The sequence below is a fragment of the Mobula hypostoma genome, chromosome 6 (assembly GCF_963921235.1).
Source record: "Mobula hypostoma chromosome 6, sMobHyp1.1, whole genome shotgun sequence".
Classification (NCBI taxonomy): domain Eukaryota; kingdom Metazoa; phylum Chordata; class Chondrichthyes; order Myliobatiformes; family Myliobatidae; genus Mobula; species Mobula hypostoma.
The window spans coordinates 129,537,383-129,553,437 of record NC_086102.1 but is presented as its reverse complement, the minus strand read 5'-3'; the positions used below and the strand labels follow the sequence as shown (position 1 = coordinate 129,553,437).

The 16,055-nt window shown below is 40.6% G+C and overlaps 1 protein-coding gene and 1 pseudogene across 2 annotated transcripts in view; both read left to right on the top strand.

Moving 5' to 3' along the window:
* Positions 1-16,055, top strand: part of LOC134348396 (disco-interacting protein 2 homolog A-like) — a 296,806-nt gene that overhangs the window by 126,570 nt on the left and 154,181 nt on the right. The window lies entirely within an intron of this gene.
* On the top strand, positions 6,694-6,831 carry LOC134348805 (U2 spliceosomal RNA; annotated as a pseudogene).

The following is a 16,055-nucleotide window of genomic DNA, read 5'->3' as shown; positions in this document are numbered from 1 at the left end:
GGCACCGAAGTTCTGTTCAACATTTTGTGTTTTGGTTCCGGTATTTGAGCACTTCATCTTAAAGCAGTGACTGCTGCAATATCAAATCAACACTGCCTGGTACTTTGAACATTGTTTTAAAAACAAAACCTGAAAAATGGCCTGAAGTCTGGCAGTGCCTACGGGGACAAAAGCCTTTTTCCCCCCCCCCCAAAGTATATTATTCATGATATATACAGTAAATAAAGATGTCTTTTTTGCTGTGTACTGTATTGTCAATTTTGTGCATCCTCTTAGAATGAGTCAGTGCCAAATGCTTCCTTCTCAAGCAATATATCCATGATTCTTTTGATAGTCTGTGGTTCTTCCTCACAGAGCCATTGTGGTTGCTGTACCGGCCTTTAATACGTATCTTAAGGTAGGGTCCTGCACTTTGGAATGTGCCATTTGGCAATATTCATTTGTGGACACTTTCCTACACTGGAAGTTCAACAAGTTTTGGGCAGACTGAAGTGAGTCGTTCAATCAGTTGATTTTCCAATGGCAGGTGATCATTGTCTCATTATCCTTCCATGGGAACAGCATGTTGATATATGGACAGGAAAGGAATGGAGGGTTATGGGCCGAATCAGGTTGGTGGGACTAGGTGAGAGTAAGAGTTCGGCACGGACTAGAAGGGCCGAGATGGCCTGTTTCCGTGCTGTAATTGTTATATGGTTATATTTTTGTGTTACATAGCTGCTTGGCTTAAATCTCGACAAGGACCTGCAACTTGGTGAATGCATGGTGCATGAGGTGGGTAGTGATCTTGCCTGCACTGCAGTAAATATAATTGTAGTCTGCAGTGGGATTGAGACCCCAACTGTGAATGCTGATGGAAAAGGTTCCCTCACTACTGGTCAAGTGAGATCATGGTTCTTGTTTGAGAGTTTGCGCACAGAGGCGTTTTGCCAAATGACTTTAATGGTCTGCTCAGAGAGTCATAGAACACTACAGCACAGAAGCGGGCCCTTTGGTCCATCTAGTCCATGCCTAACCATTAATCTGCCTCGTCCCATCAATTTGCCCAGACTATATGCCTCCCATCTGTATACCTATCTAAATTTCTCTTAAATGTTCAAATCAAGCCTGCAGCAGCTCATTCTACACTGTCACTGCCCTCTGAGTGAATAAGTTCCCTCTCATATTCCCGTTAAACATTTCACCTTTCACCCTTAACTCATGACTTCTAGTTGTTTCACCAAACCTCAGTGGAAAAAGCCTGCTTGCATTTACACTATCTATACCTCTCATAATTTTATATATGTCTATCAAATCTTTCAATCTTCTATGTTACAGGGAATAAATTTCTAATCTATTCAACCTTTCCCTCTAACTCAGGTCCTCAAGTTCCGGCAACATCGTGTAAATTTTCTCTGCACTTTTTCAATCTTATTTACATCTTTCCTCTAGGTAGGTGTCCAAAACTGTACACAATACTTGAAATTAGGTCTCACCAATGTCTTATACAATTTCAACATAACATCCCAACTCCTTTACTCAATACTTTGATTTATGAAGTGCATTGTGCCAAAAGCTTTTTTATGACCCTATCTATCTATGATGCCACTTTCAAGGAATTATGGATCTGTATTCCAAGATACATCTGTTCTACCACATTTCTCAGTGACCTACTGCTCACCATGTAAGACCTACCCGTATAAGTGCAACACCTCACACTTCTGTATTAAATTTCATCTGCCATTTTCCAGCGTATTTTTCCAGTTTGTCCAGATGGTGCTGCAAACTGTAGTCGTCTTCCTTGTCTGTTACACCCCGAAACTTGGTGTCATCTGCAAATTTGCTGATCCAGTTAACCACATTATCATCCAGATAATTGATTATAGATGACAAACACCAACAGACCCAGCGTGAATCCCTGCAGCACACCATTAGTTACAGACCTCCAGTCAGAGAAGCAACCATCTGCCTGCATCTAAGCTTCTCCCGCAAAGCTCATGTCTAATCCAATTTACTGTCTCATCTTAAATGCCGAGCAACTGAACAATCTTGACCAACCTGTCATGCTGGACCTTGTCAAAGACCTTTCTAAAGTCTGTGTAGACAACATCCACTGCCTTGTCTTCATTAATGTTCCTGGTAACTTCCTCAAAAAAACTCTATAGGATTGATTGGACATAACCTCCTGCACATTAAGCCATGCTGACTATCCTTGTTCAGTCACTGTCTATCTAAATATTGATATAGCTGGTCCCTTAGAATACATTCCAATAACTTTCCCACTATTGGCCTATAATTTCCTGGCTTATTCATAAGCGTGTTTCTTAAACTACATGAACAATATTAGCTATTCTCCAATCCTCTGGTGGCTCGCCTGTGGCTAAGGATGTTTAAATATCTCAGCTGGGGCCTCTGCAATTTCTGCACTGGCCTCCCTCTGGGTCCGAGGGAACAACTTGTCAGGCCCTGTGGATTTATCCACCCTAATTTACCTCAAGACAGCAAACACCACCTCCTCTGTATTCTATCTATGGTCCATGACCTCGTTGCTGCTTTGCTTCACTTTTGTAGACTCTGTGACTTTCTCCCGAGTAAATAGAGATACAAAAAAAAATTAAGATCTTTCCCCTGTATCTTTTGGCTCCACATATAGATTACCACTCTGATCTTCCAGAGGACCAATTTTGTCCCTTACCATCTTTTTGCTGTTAATATATTCATAGAAGCCCTTAGATTCTCCTTCACCTTGTTTGCTAGAGCAACAGCATGCCTTCTTTTAGCCCTGCTGATTTCCTCCTTAAGTGTTCTTTTGCATTTTGTATATTCCTCAAGTACCTCATATGTTCCTTCCTGCTTAAACCTGTTATGCACTTCCTTTTTCTTAACCAGGGCCTCAATATCAGACTAGGTTCCCTAAACCTGTTATCCTTGCCTTTTATTTTGATAGGAACTTACAAACTTTGTACTCTAAAAAATTTTACTTTTGAAGGCCTCCCACTTTCTAAGCATACCTTTGCCAGAAAACAACCTGTCCCAATCCATGCTTGCCAGATCCTTTTTGATACCATCAAAATTGGCCTTTCTCCCATTTAGAATCTCAACCCAAGGACCAGACGTATCCTTTTCCATAATTACCATGCAACTAATGGCAATATGATCGCCAGATGCAAAGTGTTCCCGTAAACAAACTTCTGTCACCTGCCCTGTCTCATTTCCTAATAGGAAATCCAGTATCTCATACTCTTTAGTTGGGACTTCAACGTACTGGTTAAGGAAACTTCCCTGAATACATTAAACAAACTCTTTTCCATCCACTCCTTTTATAGTACGGGAGTCCTAGTTAATATGTGAAAATGTAAAATCACCTGGTATCACAACCTTGTGTTTCTTGCAATAGTCTGCGAGTTTTCCACAGATTTGCTCCTCTAAATTCTGCGACTATTGGGTGGCCAATAATGTAATCCCAATAACATGGTCATTTCTTTCTTATTCCTCAGTTCTACGCATAAAACCTCACGAGGCGAGTTCTCCAGTCTATACTGTCTAAGCATTGCCGTGACATTTGGCCTGACTAGTAATGCCATCCATCCCCCTTTAGTATCTCCACTCTTATCACATTTAAAACAATGGAATCCCGGAACATTGAGTTGCCAGAACTACCCCTCCTGCAACCAGGTCTCACTAATGGCTACATTGTCATAATTCCATGTGCTGATCTGTGCCCTAAGCTCATCTGCATTTCTTATAATACTCCTTGCATTGAAACATATGCAGCTCAGAGCATTATACTCAACCTTTTGATTCCTGACTTTGTACGTAGGCTTCAGCATCTTTCTCCATAATCACTCTACTATCTGTTCTGTTCTCTGGTTCCTATCCCTCTGCAACTCCAGTTTAAGCCCCCCCCCCACCACCAACAGCTTCAGTTTAACCCCCCCCCCCCCCCATGCAGCACTTTCAAACCTACCTGCTAGGATATTAGTACACCTCCAGTTCAGGTGCAAACTGTCCCTTGTGTACAGGTCCCATCTTCCCTGGAAGGAAGCCCAATAATTCAAAAATCTGAAGCTCTCCCTGCACCATCTTCCTATTTCTGGCCTCACTAACACGTGACATGAGTAGCAATCCTGAGATCACAACCCTGGAAGTCCTGTCCTTTAAACTAGCACCTAACTCCTGGAACTCACTTTGCAGGACCTTATCACCCCTCCTAATCATGTCATTGGTAACAACATGGATTATGACCTCTGTGTGCTCACCCTTCCACTTAGGATTGCTAAGTACTCAATCTGAGATCTCCCTGACCCTGGTATCAAGGAGGCAATGTACCATCTGGGAAACTCGTTCTCCTCCTTTCTGTTCCCCTAATCGACAAATTATCTTTGACTACAGCTTGCCTCCCCCCCCCCCCCTTCTGAGCCACAGAGCCAGACTCAGTGGCAGAAAGCTGATCGCTGTGGCTTTCCTCTGCTAGGTAATTTCTCCCCCCCCCCCCCACCCAGCAGTTTCCAAAGTGATATATCTGGTGTTGAGGGGACTGACCATAGAGGTACTTTGCACTGGCTGCCTATTCCCTTTCCCTCTCCTGACGGTCTCCCAGTTACCTGTGTCGTGTACCTTGGGTGTAACTATCTCCCTGTATGTCATGTCTATCATCCCCTCAACCTATTGAATGATCCAGAGTTCTTCCAGTTCCAGCTACAACTCCTTAACATAATCTGTTAGAAGTTGCAGCCAGGTATACTTCTTGCAGGAGTAGTCTGGGACGCAGGAGGTTTCCCTATCTTACCATATCCCACAAGAATGACATTGCACTACCCTGCCTGGCGTCCCCACTGCTATAAATGTGCAATAAGAAGGAAAGAATAAATAACAGAAAAAAATCTACCTGCAGCCTTCCCCTCTGCTTGCTGAAGCCTCAACTGCCCACTCTAGCTCTGACCCACTCACACAATGGCTGCTCCGCTTAAATCTAACTTTTTATTGGACTTTGCTAGGTGCCTAATTATGCACAATCCAATGGTCTCCTTGGGAATTATGGTGCACAAAGTGTCGACTATTTGTATAGTAATAATATATATTATATAGTATAGTAATAATATAGAATGTTTTGATGTCTACTTTGACTACTGCCTAAAGTACTTGTGGTTGAAGATGTTTTATGACAGGAGGTTTTCTGCAAAGGGTGGTCAGTGTGGCAAGGTCCAGGGAGCATTGCATGATGGCAAGCTCATGTCCATCCCTGGCAGTGCTGGGTCAGACTGAACTTTAGGAGGTCATTATACTTGGTGTTGTGTCCTCAAGTTCTCTGAACTGCTTGATGCAGATGCATATTAAAATGAAGGCTATGTTGAGTATCCCACCCATGATTGTTGGCATCCATGATTTATGCAAGGCTATCAATAATACTGTTATGGTTCATGTCTTGATTGGTGATGGCCTTGGAAAGAATCTTTCAATTCACTTTGAATAGTGAAATACCTGATGTCCTCACTGTTTCTTCCTTGTTTTTGCTTATGGCTGAGGCTGATGATATCCTTTCTCAAGGATCTATCCAGTTGCAGAGTCAAATTAAACTGCTGACTTGTCATCACAGGAGTTCTATTGTTTCAGGGGATTGATCAGATGGAGCCTGTGCTCCTTCAGTGTCAGTGGCCACTGCCTCTTGAATCCACTTGTGTAAGACCACTTGAGAAAGAGTACAGTAAGTCCAAAGGACTGCACTCTCTCAGGCCTTTCTATCATGGATACCAGCATAGGATTTCCAAAACCTCTATGTCTGGCTCTGAAGATGTTCCCGAACTCTTCAGGTCTATAGATCACAGTGCTCCATCTGTGAAACTGTTAAAAGAAGTAACTTGAGAATCCAGCTCCATGGAGCAGACTCTGCCTCAGAATCCTCAAATATAATCTTTCAATTGAAAGAGTGAGGCTTACTGTCTCTTTACCTCCCAGAGTTCCTCCTCACCTCCCTCTGATTCTCTCATACTTTCTGAGCACTGACTAAGAATGTGGTGGAAATAGATGGGAAGGAAGGTCAGAGGTGGGTTAACTGTAATTGAGTTTCTCAACAAGTGGGTAAGGGAACAATGCATGTGAAGCAACCTTTGATAGCAATCCACTTCTTCAGTTGACAGAGCAGAGTGAAACTTTGTAGCAAACTATGAATTTTCTAACTGCTCCGAGAGCGATGTATCATAGCAGTATCTTTTCAATGCTATGTGACAGACGTGAGGAAGGAAATGCCAGGTGGATTGAAATGAGGAAATCTTCTGTGTACCTAACAAAGGTGAAGCTATGACTTGGGTCCAGTCATTTTCTATGGTTGCACCTATCATTTGAAGTAAGTGAGTGGAGTCAAAGGAATTTTAATGTCCAGATTATGCATGCCCAGCACCCCATGCTAAAATCACTATGTCACTTCATGCACAAAACTCACTTTTCTGGATGCTATCTTCCTGGCTTTCTACATTCTGCAGTTCTTTGGTCTATTTTGAGTGACAATAAACATTGGGCAGCCCTGTGAGGAGGCTATGCCCCTACAGTCTGATACCTGGCAATGTTAGGGGTGGGAAATTTAGGAAAAATTTTTAAAAATAAAATAGAACATTAGTTTTAATCATAGGTTTTTGATCAAGTAACTTTCATTGCCTCTCTACCTCCTGAATCTTTGCCTTACCAGCCACATTGAAATCCTGTGGTAAAGGAACTGTGTTCACTTCTCGGCCTTTTGGCTAAGATCAAGTGTAGTATCTGGTTTTATGTGTGTTCCTCCATATTTGCTGTCTGCCATCCCCCACCTCCCTTTGGAATCTTTATCAGCATTGTTGTTTTACCTGCTTTCCACTGTATGCTCGTGTTACTTCCTCTGCAGTGAAACCAATCTACCGCCTTGCTAAATCCAAATGGAATCTATACTAAATATTTATTTGATTTTTCGTGCTAATTTTTTAGCTTATCGATATTCATATCATTATTTACCTCCCTGGAATTTTTACATCTAATTCCAGTCTTTATCCAGCTGCAAACATGTTTGCTATTGGTACAATCATTGTTGATTTTGGTGAACTTTCACAGGTTTTATTTTGTAATCTGCGCATATTTTAGTTTTGTATTTCCCTGAATGGAAAAATTTGTTTCTTTTTGGTGCTTTGTCACTATCTCTTTGTATTGGCCTTTTCTGCATTTCCTAACAATCTGAAGTCAAACACCAAGATTTTTATTGTTTCGTAATCGATTTCTATATTCTGCTACCCCTTTGCCTTTTTAAACATGCATAGGTTGAGGTGAATATGATTACTGGACAAATTTGGAGGTCAAGTTTGTTATATCAAACTATCTCATTCCATAAGACATAAATAGAAAGGAAATGAGGATCTAACTACTATAATACTTACTCTATATTTATAGCCGCACTTAATGATTTTTTGAGATTATTTTACATTGTTGCTGTCCATTGTACCTCACTGGCTAAAAGCAGGAAGTTAAAAATTGCAGTACTGCTTCTTTTGATGCTGTTAAAACAACATAAGTCTCATTAACAGTGAGAACTTCTGGTTCAAAAAAAGCAGTATTGGATTTCCGTGTGCATTGCTACATCAAGTTTGCTCAGTTATCAGACCCAAGTCCAACATTTTCACTGTTGTAGGAAGAAATGAATGGATGTATGGCTGTGTTTCCAGGGGACCAGAAGGTGTTGGACAGGCTGGCGAGGAACAGTGTCCATAAGAGGCAGGTTCTTTGTGTTAGGGTATCATGGATCCCATTTAGAGAACATCTTCTGGCAGGAGATCTCTAAGAGTATGTACAGTCCATGAACAGCTTTACTCTGAGGAAGCCTATAATGCAGTAAGGTGCTGAAAATTCTCGGATTCTACATCTATCGAATCGCAATGTGGAAATCATTGACACAGCCAGCATTTACTGTCCGTTCCTACTTTCCCTTAAGAAGCCGCCACCTTGAGCAGCTGCAGTCCTTTTGCTGAGTTGGTGGATTGAGTCACAAGATTGAAAGTAGAGCAATACCAAGTCAGGATGGTGAATCACTTGGAAGGAAATTTGCAGTGATGTTCTCATCCACCAGCTGCCAATGTTGTTCTGGGTGATGGAGAAGATGTATTTGAGAGGCACCATTGAGCTTCTTAGACAAGAACTTTATAGATTGTATGCACTTCAACAATGGTTGGTAGTCTGGTGGTCGAGGAAATTTATTTACAGGATAGTGCTTATGTAGCTGGGGTAATTGAATTCTGGATGATGGTGACCCACGGGCTCATGATGGTAGGAGGGTGTGGCAAAATAATGCCATTGTAAGCAAAAAATGGACTCCCACTCTGCAGTATTTTATTACTTGGTGCTTTTGTGGTTCAAATTTTCTTTGCTACTTAACAGTCATGTCTGCATATTATCATAGTTTTGAATTATTCAAGGAATGTGGGCTTCCCTAATTTGGGAAAATAGTGATGAACTGACTACTTGAACTACTGCAGACCTTGAGGTATGGGTATACCCACAAACTGTGAGGGAAGTGTTGCAGAATTTTGACTCAAGGATGGGAAAGGAACAGTTGGGGGATAACTTCCAGATGATGGTGTTGCCATGCTTTTGTTTCCCTTGTCCTAGTTGGTGGAGGCTGTGGGTTCGGATGGTGCTATCTGAGCAGTCTTAGTGAGTTGCTGCAGCGCTGAGACATTTACAAAAAAATTGAACAGTCACCAGGGAATGCTTCCACTTGTGATGGAAGAAAATTATTAATGAAGCAATTGCAGATGACTGTACTCTGGGACTGGATGTTTGATCTTCAGCAACCACCTTTCTTTATCTGAGATATTATGGTAGCCATTTAAATGTTTATGTTTGATGTTCATTGACATTAGTTCGTACGGTCTTTGTCCCACTTGGTCAAGTGCTAACTTGATACCTGACTCTTGCCTCCCCCTTGGAACTTGCCCCTTTGATCCATGCTAGCACCAAAGATGTGATGAGGAAATGAAAAAAGTAACACACACAAAATGCTGAAGGAACTCAACAGGTCAGGCAACATCTGTGGAAATAGTCGGTGTTTCGGGCTGAGACCCTTCCTAAGACAGGAAAGGAAAGGGGAAGATGCCAGAATAAAAAGGTAGGGGGGGAGGGGAAGGGGGACTAGCAAGAAGATGATGAGTGAAGCTTGGTGGATGAGAAAGGTAAAGGGCTGGAGAAGGAGGAATCTGATGGGGGAGGGAAATGAATCATACGAGAAAGGGAAGAAGGAGGAGCATCAGGTGGAGGAGAGAGTGGGGAATAGAAGAAGGGGGAGGTGATTTTACAGGAAGGAGAATTCGATGTTCATGCCATCAGGTTGGAGGCTGCCCAATGAAAAACGAGGTGTTGCTCCTCCATCCCGGGAATGGCCTCATCATGGCAAAAGAGGAGGCTATCGGCCACTGTTGGAACGGAAGTGGGGATGGGAAAGAAAATGGTTGGCCACTGGGAAATTCTGCTCTTGGCAGATGGAGTAATGGTGCTAGACGAAGTGCCCCCCCCCCCTTTGCAATTTGTGCCAGGTTTCACCAATGCAAAGGAGGTTGCATCGGGAGCACCAGATACAATAGATGACTCCAGTAGATGGTAGGTGAGGACAAGAAGAGCTCTATCCCTGTTAAGATGGTGAGAAGGTGGGGTGAGTGCGTATGTCCAGGAAGTGGAGGAGATGCTGGTGACAGCAGCATCAATGGTGGAGAGAGGGAAACCCCATTCTTTAAAGGAGGACATCTCTGATGTCCTGAAAATGAAAGCCTCATCTTGGGAACAGATGCAGCAGAGACAAAGGAACTGAGAAAATGGATTAGCATTTTTACAGGAGACAGGGTGGGAAGAGATATAGTCAAGATAGCTGAGGAAATTGGTAGATTTACAAAATATGTTCGTCGACAGTTTCTCTCCAGAGATAGAAACAGAGATTGAGAAAGGGGAGGGAGGTATCAGAAATGGACAAAGTGAATTTAAGGGCAGGGTGGAAGTCGTCAGTACAAGGTGGGGAATTCTTGCTAAAGAAGTTGGCTCAGAGATGGAGGCGGTGGAAGAAGAGCTTGTCGTCACAGCTGACATGGAACTCATTGGAGTGCAGACGAAAAGGGACAAAAGTAAAGCTCTTGCTGAAGAAAAGATGTTCTTCCTCAAAGAAGGAAAGTTTGGAAGGAATGGTAAAGACAGGGCAGTGATGAGAACTGGGATCAGAGGTGGGGAGGAGAGTTGGTAGCATCAGAGGAGGGGGAAGGGTTGGGATATTCAGTGAAGGTAGAAGAAGATTGAGTCTCTGAGGACCCAAAAGGTGATGGGAGGAGCTTGAGAGACCCAGGGTTGGAGAGTGGTGGTGGGGAAATGGGTGCTCAGGGGCCCAACGGCAGCAAGGAAGGTCTTGGCTGGGAGAAGCTGGCAGATGAGTTTTGAGCTGGAGCCAGAGCAAGATGCTGTATAATTTGCCATCTGAACATGCCCAGGGTCTTTGGAACCGAAGTTGGCGAAGATTATATACCCAGTTTTGAGGTGTCCAGGACCATCAGATTCAGCAGGATCTGCTATCTAAGGGCATCTGATTGAATCAAGATCTAAGCAGGAGGTGACAGGGATTGCAGTCTGGGGTTGTTCAGTGCCAACAGAGCCGGAATTGGAGTTGGCAGGATCCATCATTTCTGTTTTTAATTAAAGTTGTGATGAAGCCCAGATCCAATTGGTTTCAGTGTAGCCCAAAATGGACATTGGTGAAAAGGTTATTGGAATGTAAATATGATGTGATAGCTTTGTTCATGAGCATCCATTATTGTGTTGTTGATTGAGTAATCACTGAGTTATAATTAACGATATTTCAAAGTTCGAAATAAATTTATTGTCGAAGTACATATATATCACCATTTACAATCCTGAGATTCATATACTTATGGGCATATTCAATAAATCTTTGAACAGATATATGAACAACACATTTCAAATGTTTGTTCCAGTACTAGCTATGGGGTTCAGCTGTTGTTAACCATGTTTTTGTATTCAGCATCTCAATTTTGCCTATCCGAAAAGAACAGATAATTGAGAACCAGAAAACAAAACAGATGGAATTAATTCTGAATGATCCCAAATTCATTGGAGTTCAGTGTCTTCTCAGTCCTAAAGAGAGCAGACTAAATTTTGACAACCTATTCTCATTTTCTTTTTATTTTAGTCTTGACAAAATTCTTATTAATCTTTCACTTGTTTAAAAACCTCAGTACAAATTGTCAAATTGCTTGATGATTATAAACTGGATATAGTGAAAATGGAAGCGTGAGCTCAAATTTCAGACTGAATAATTTAAATAGGCACAAAGGACAGATGAAATTTAATGGAGAATTATGTACAAAGTACAGTAAATGGCACTTATGCTCCGTATATTGTATTAAGATAAGGATGAAAGAGATGGATGAACTTGCAAGGCATAATACTAAATAGGCAACCAACATGGAGTAGCTTTGTGGAAAGCCAATCCTGCTTAGCCAAAGCAGAAGAACAAAATTTACAAGAAGTTATGACTAATGGATCATTTGCTTACTGTTTAGGCCTGGTCACCAGAACATAAGAGATGAGTTCAGGCACTGTCGGCAATACACAGAGATACAAGATTGATTCTGAATTATTAGGACGGGAAACGTTTAAAAAGAGATTGTTTAGAGTATCATAACGGTTGACTTGAAATACTGCTTCAAATTAAATGAGAAGAAAAATATATCTTGAATTCAGAATAATTTGTACTTTTACTTTTCTGGATTACATGTGACCAGGCATTAGATTGTTGGTTGGACTGCATCTCCAAGTTCAATATTTTTTTTCTTTGGAAAGAAAACTCAGCCCCCCCTGCTTCTGAATACACATCTTTTGTTAAATCATGACTTCCTGAAATGAATCGGTGCTTCTGTATGGTAATTTGTAATTATAAGAGAGCTTAGTAACCTGGTGTTATGACAACAGTCCTTTTCTTAACGTCAGCAAAACAAAAGAGCTAGTCATCGACTTCAGGAATAGGAGTTGATGCACATGCTCCTGTCTTTATCAATGGTGCTGAGGTTGATAGTATTGTAAGCTTTAAATTTCCAGGAGTGAGCATCATCAGTAGCCTGTCCTCGGCCAACCTTGTAAATGGCACAACTCAGAAAGCTCACCAATGCCTCTACTTAGGAGGCTAAAGTAATTTGCCATGTCCCCATCAACCCTTACCAATTTTTATTGATACATCACAGAAAGCCTTCTAGCTGCATGCATAATGGCTTGGTATGGCAACTGTTCTTCCCGTAATGGCAACACACTGCAGAGAGTTGTGGACACAGCTCACAGTTCAGGGAAACCAGCCTCTCCTCTATGAACCCTGTCTATACTTCTTGCTGCCTCAGTAAAGCAGCCAACGTAATCAAAGATCCCACCCAACTTGGACATTCTTTGGACGTCCCTTTCCTATCAGGCAGAAGATACAAAAGCCTGAAATCACACAATATGAGGTTCAAGGACAGATTCTGTCCCACTGTTATCAGACTGGTGAATAGTTCCTTAGCAGGAAAAGATAGACGCTTGACATCACAGGCTATCTTTTTGTGATTTACACCTTATTGTCTACTTGCACTGCACTTTTCTCTGTAGCTGTTAAACTTTATTCTGCATTGTCATTATTTTACATTGTACTGCCTCGATGGATTGTGTAATGAATTAATCTATATGAACAGCATGCAAGACAATATTTTCACTGTTCCTCAATAGATGTGCCAATAATAAAGCAATTTCAATTATGCAGAAAGTAGTAGTGAATTATCTGTCAGGGACGTGATATTATCATTAGTGAGTAGTTTTATGAGCACCAAAACTGTGCAATATTGTTTTTTTTTAAGACATAGATCTGATGATCTCACTTAAAACCAAAAGACAACTCCAGTTTTACTGACATGATAAAGGATAGTAGAGCTTTCCCTGGAGGTGTGGACCTTGATCTACAATAAATTCACATTGGTCCTTATAATAGTTATTCAAGAAAGTCTCCGAGCACACTTGGCAAACACTTTTGAAATGCTACAAAATGCTATTTACTTCGCTAATGTCACTATGGAGAAAGATTGAAAGAAGAGCATGAAAGCAACTTTATAGAAGAGCAAACTTCTGTGACTAGAGAAATGCGCTAGTAAGAATACATGTGGTAGATTGAGTGCACTTGTCATGTGCAAGGGGTAGGGAAAAAATGGAAAATTGAAAGCTTTGAAATATAAATGAGTAAAAGGAAGATACATCTTTAGAAACCAAAATGGGATACAATTCTGCCCAGAGTGAGAGGGGAAGTGATGTTGAGTATGCGAAAATCAGGAATGATAATAGCACATGACAGATATTGTGATATAAGAAAATAGAGATGAATACTAAGATGCATTAAAACAGAAATGCTGTAAGAAATTGGTCAGTTAAGTAGCATATGTGGCAAGAGAACATTTAAAATCAAAGACCCTTCAGCAAGTGGCCTATTCTCATGAAGAATCTGTCTTCAACCTGCAATGTTGTACCTGATTTCCTTTTCCACAGATGCTGCTGGACTGGCTGAGTCTTTCCAGAACCTCTGTTGTTTCAGATCTCAGCATCTATAGTTGGATTTATTTTTGAAGTTTTGGATTAATTACTTTGCCTTACTCTTAATTACTTCACTCCTAAGAATGTGTAAAGCAATGTGTAAAGCTTTTGTATTTTTAGGTAAACTATATATAAATAAGTTAATGTTAACACTTTGAAATCTCATCAATTTTCCATGTAAATTTAATCATTTTATGTTGAAGCAGGTCATTCGATATGAAATACTTAACATTATGCCATTTTTTTTGCCCTCATCACTTATGTTTTCTTAAGGTTAGAGTCATTCAGCACAAAAATATGCCGTTAAGCCTACTGAATCTGTGCTGGCCATTAAACACACATTTATGTCAGTTCTATTTTTATTATCCCCACATTTCTATCAGCCTCCAATTCTACTGCTTAGTTGTACACTGGGGGAAACATGCAGTTACCATATAATCTATGACCCACTCATCTCTGGGATGTGGAAAGAAGCTCATGCAGTCACAAATAAAGTGCAGCCTTCACACAAACACCAGAAGTTAGGATTGAATCTGGGTCACTGGGGCTGAGAGGCAGCATCAGTACTCGCTGCATCACTAAGCTGCTTTAAAATTAGTTGTTGTGTGTAGTCTGAAGGCTCAAGAGGCCGGTTGTCCTGGGGTTGGAGGCGTGAAGGGGTGGAGGGTGGGAAAGGGGCTTGTTTTGCTGCTGTTATCTTGTTCTGTTATTCTTCCCGCTTGTGTTGTTCTGTGGAAAATTGTGGGAATGTACTGTATGTTGGCGCCAGACAGAATACATGGTCACACATGGCTGCTTGCAGCACATCTTTGGATGTGTTGGTTGTTAGCGCAAATGATATATTTAACTATATGTTTTGATGTACATGTGATGAATAAATCTGAATCTGAACCCTACGGTTAAATTTTCAAAAATATATTCAGTTGGTTTAAATAATAAAATTACAAACTTCTGAAATAAAGCCACAGCAATGTCTTATTTAATTGTCATGTTTTGCCCTACTTCAAATTTACTCAGTTAAGGACATCTTGACTTGGTTTAAAATTAACACCAATTAAATGAGTTGATAGGTGAACTTGACCTCAATCAAGATGAAGTAATCTTTTATTCTGTATTTGCAAACTGTCAGTGCAGTTTAGCATGGTCAAGAGCTCTAGAATCTGTTTACAATAAGGGCTTGAACTTTTAATCTGAGATGTGAGTTGATTTGGGTACGAAGAGATTGCCTTTCTCCCTCAATATTAGCACAAAAATTAACTTACCATTCATTTCATTGCTGCTTGTGGGATATTGGCTTTTGAAGAAAGGCAGTTGTGTTGAAGTACACAAAAAAATCTATGCGCTTCATGAAATGCAGAGTAATGAGCTTTACTGATGTACAATAACATACCCCAAAATATTTTATAAATATTTCTATCAATTGTAAATCTTAGTTGTACGTAGAATATGATAGGAACAAAGTGCCTTATGTAGACCTTCCCATCATAAGAGTTGGAATTATTCTGTATATGAAACAGAATGTGTAATTTTAGTTCTTATCCAGATGCTCTGAAGATATATTACACTGCTTTTAGATACTGTCAAGAAATTTGTCTCTAACAGCATTTTTATTGGATTTTAAGGGGGGTAGATACTTGCTTGAGAGATTGATATTTGGAATTTGAAATAAGCAGTCCGCAGCTTATTACTTCAAATGAACAAGAAGCATAAAGGAATGATAATGTAGAATTTAATGCTTCTGAATATTCTTTGACTTCCTGAAATTCATAGCGATGAATATTTTTTCCCATCGGTAGTTTGATAATCATTTCACCTCTATAAAGAGCTTTTTCAAATTTGGTTAGTCTAGCACTTCCATTAATAACGTAAACATGTGGAAATAAAGCCTAAGGAGCTTAATGAGTAATCTGAACATTCTTTTGGGGCAATTGATTTAACAAACAAAAAGGGTTGTCAATACATTAATGTAAGTGTGAGGTGCTACATTTTGGTAGGACTAATCAAAATAGGACATACATGGTAAATGGTAGGGCGTTGAATGCGGTGGAACAGAGTGATCTGGGAATAATGGTGCATAGTTCCCTGAAGGTGGAATCTCATGTGGATAGGGTGGTGAAGAAAGCTTTTGGTGTGTTGGCCTTTATAATTCAGAGCATTGAGTATAGGAGTTGGGATGTAATGTTGAAATTGTACAAGGCATTGGTGAGGCCAAATTTGGAGTATTGTGTACAGTTCTAGTCACCAAATTATAGGAAAGATGTCAACAAAATAGAGAGATTACAGAGGAGATTTACTAGATTGTTACCTGGGTTTCAGCACCTAAGTTACAGAGAAAGGTTGAACAAGTTAGGTCTTTATTCAGGGGGGACTTGATAGAGGTATTTAAAATTGAGGGGGATAGATAGAGTTGATGTGGATAGGCTTTTTCCATTGAGAGTAGGGGAGATTCAAACAAGAGGACATGA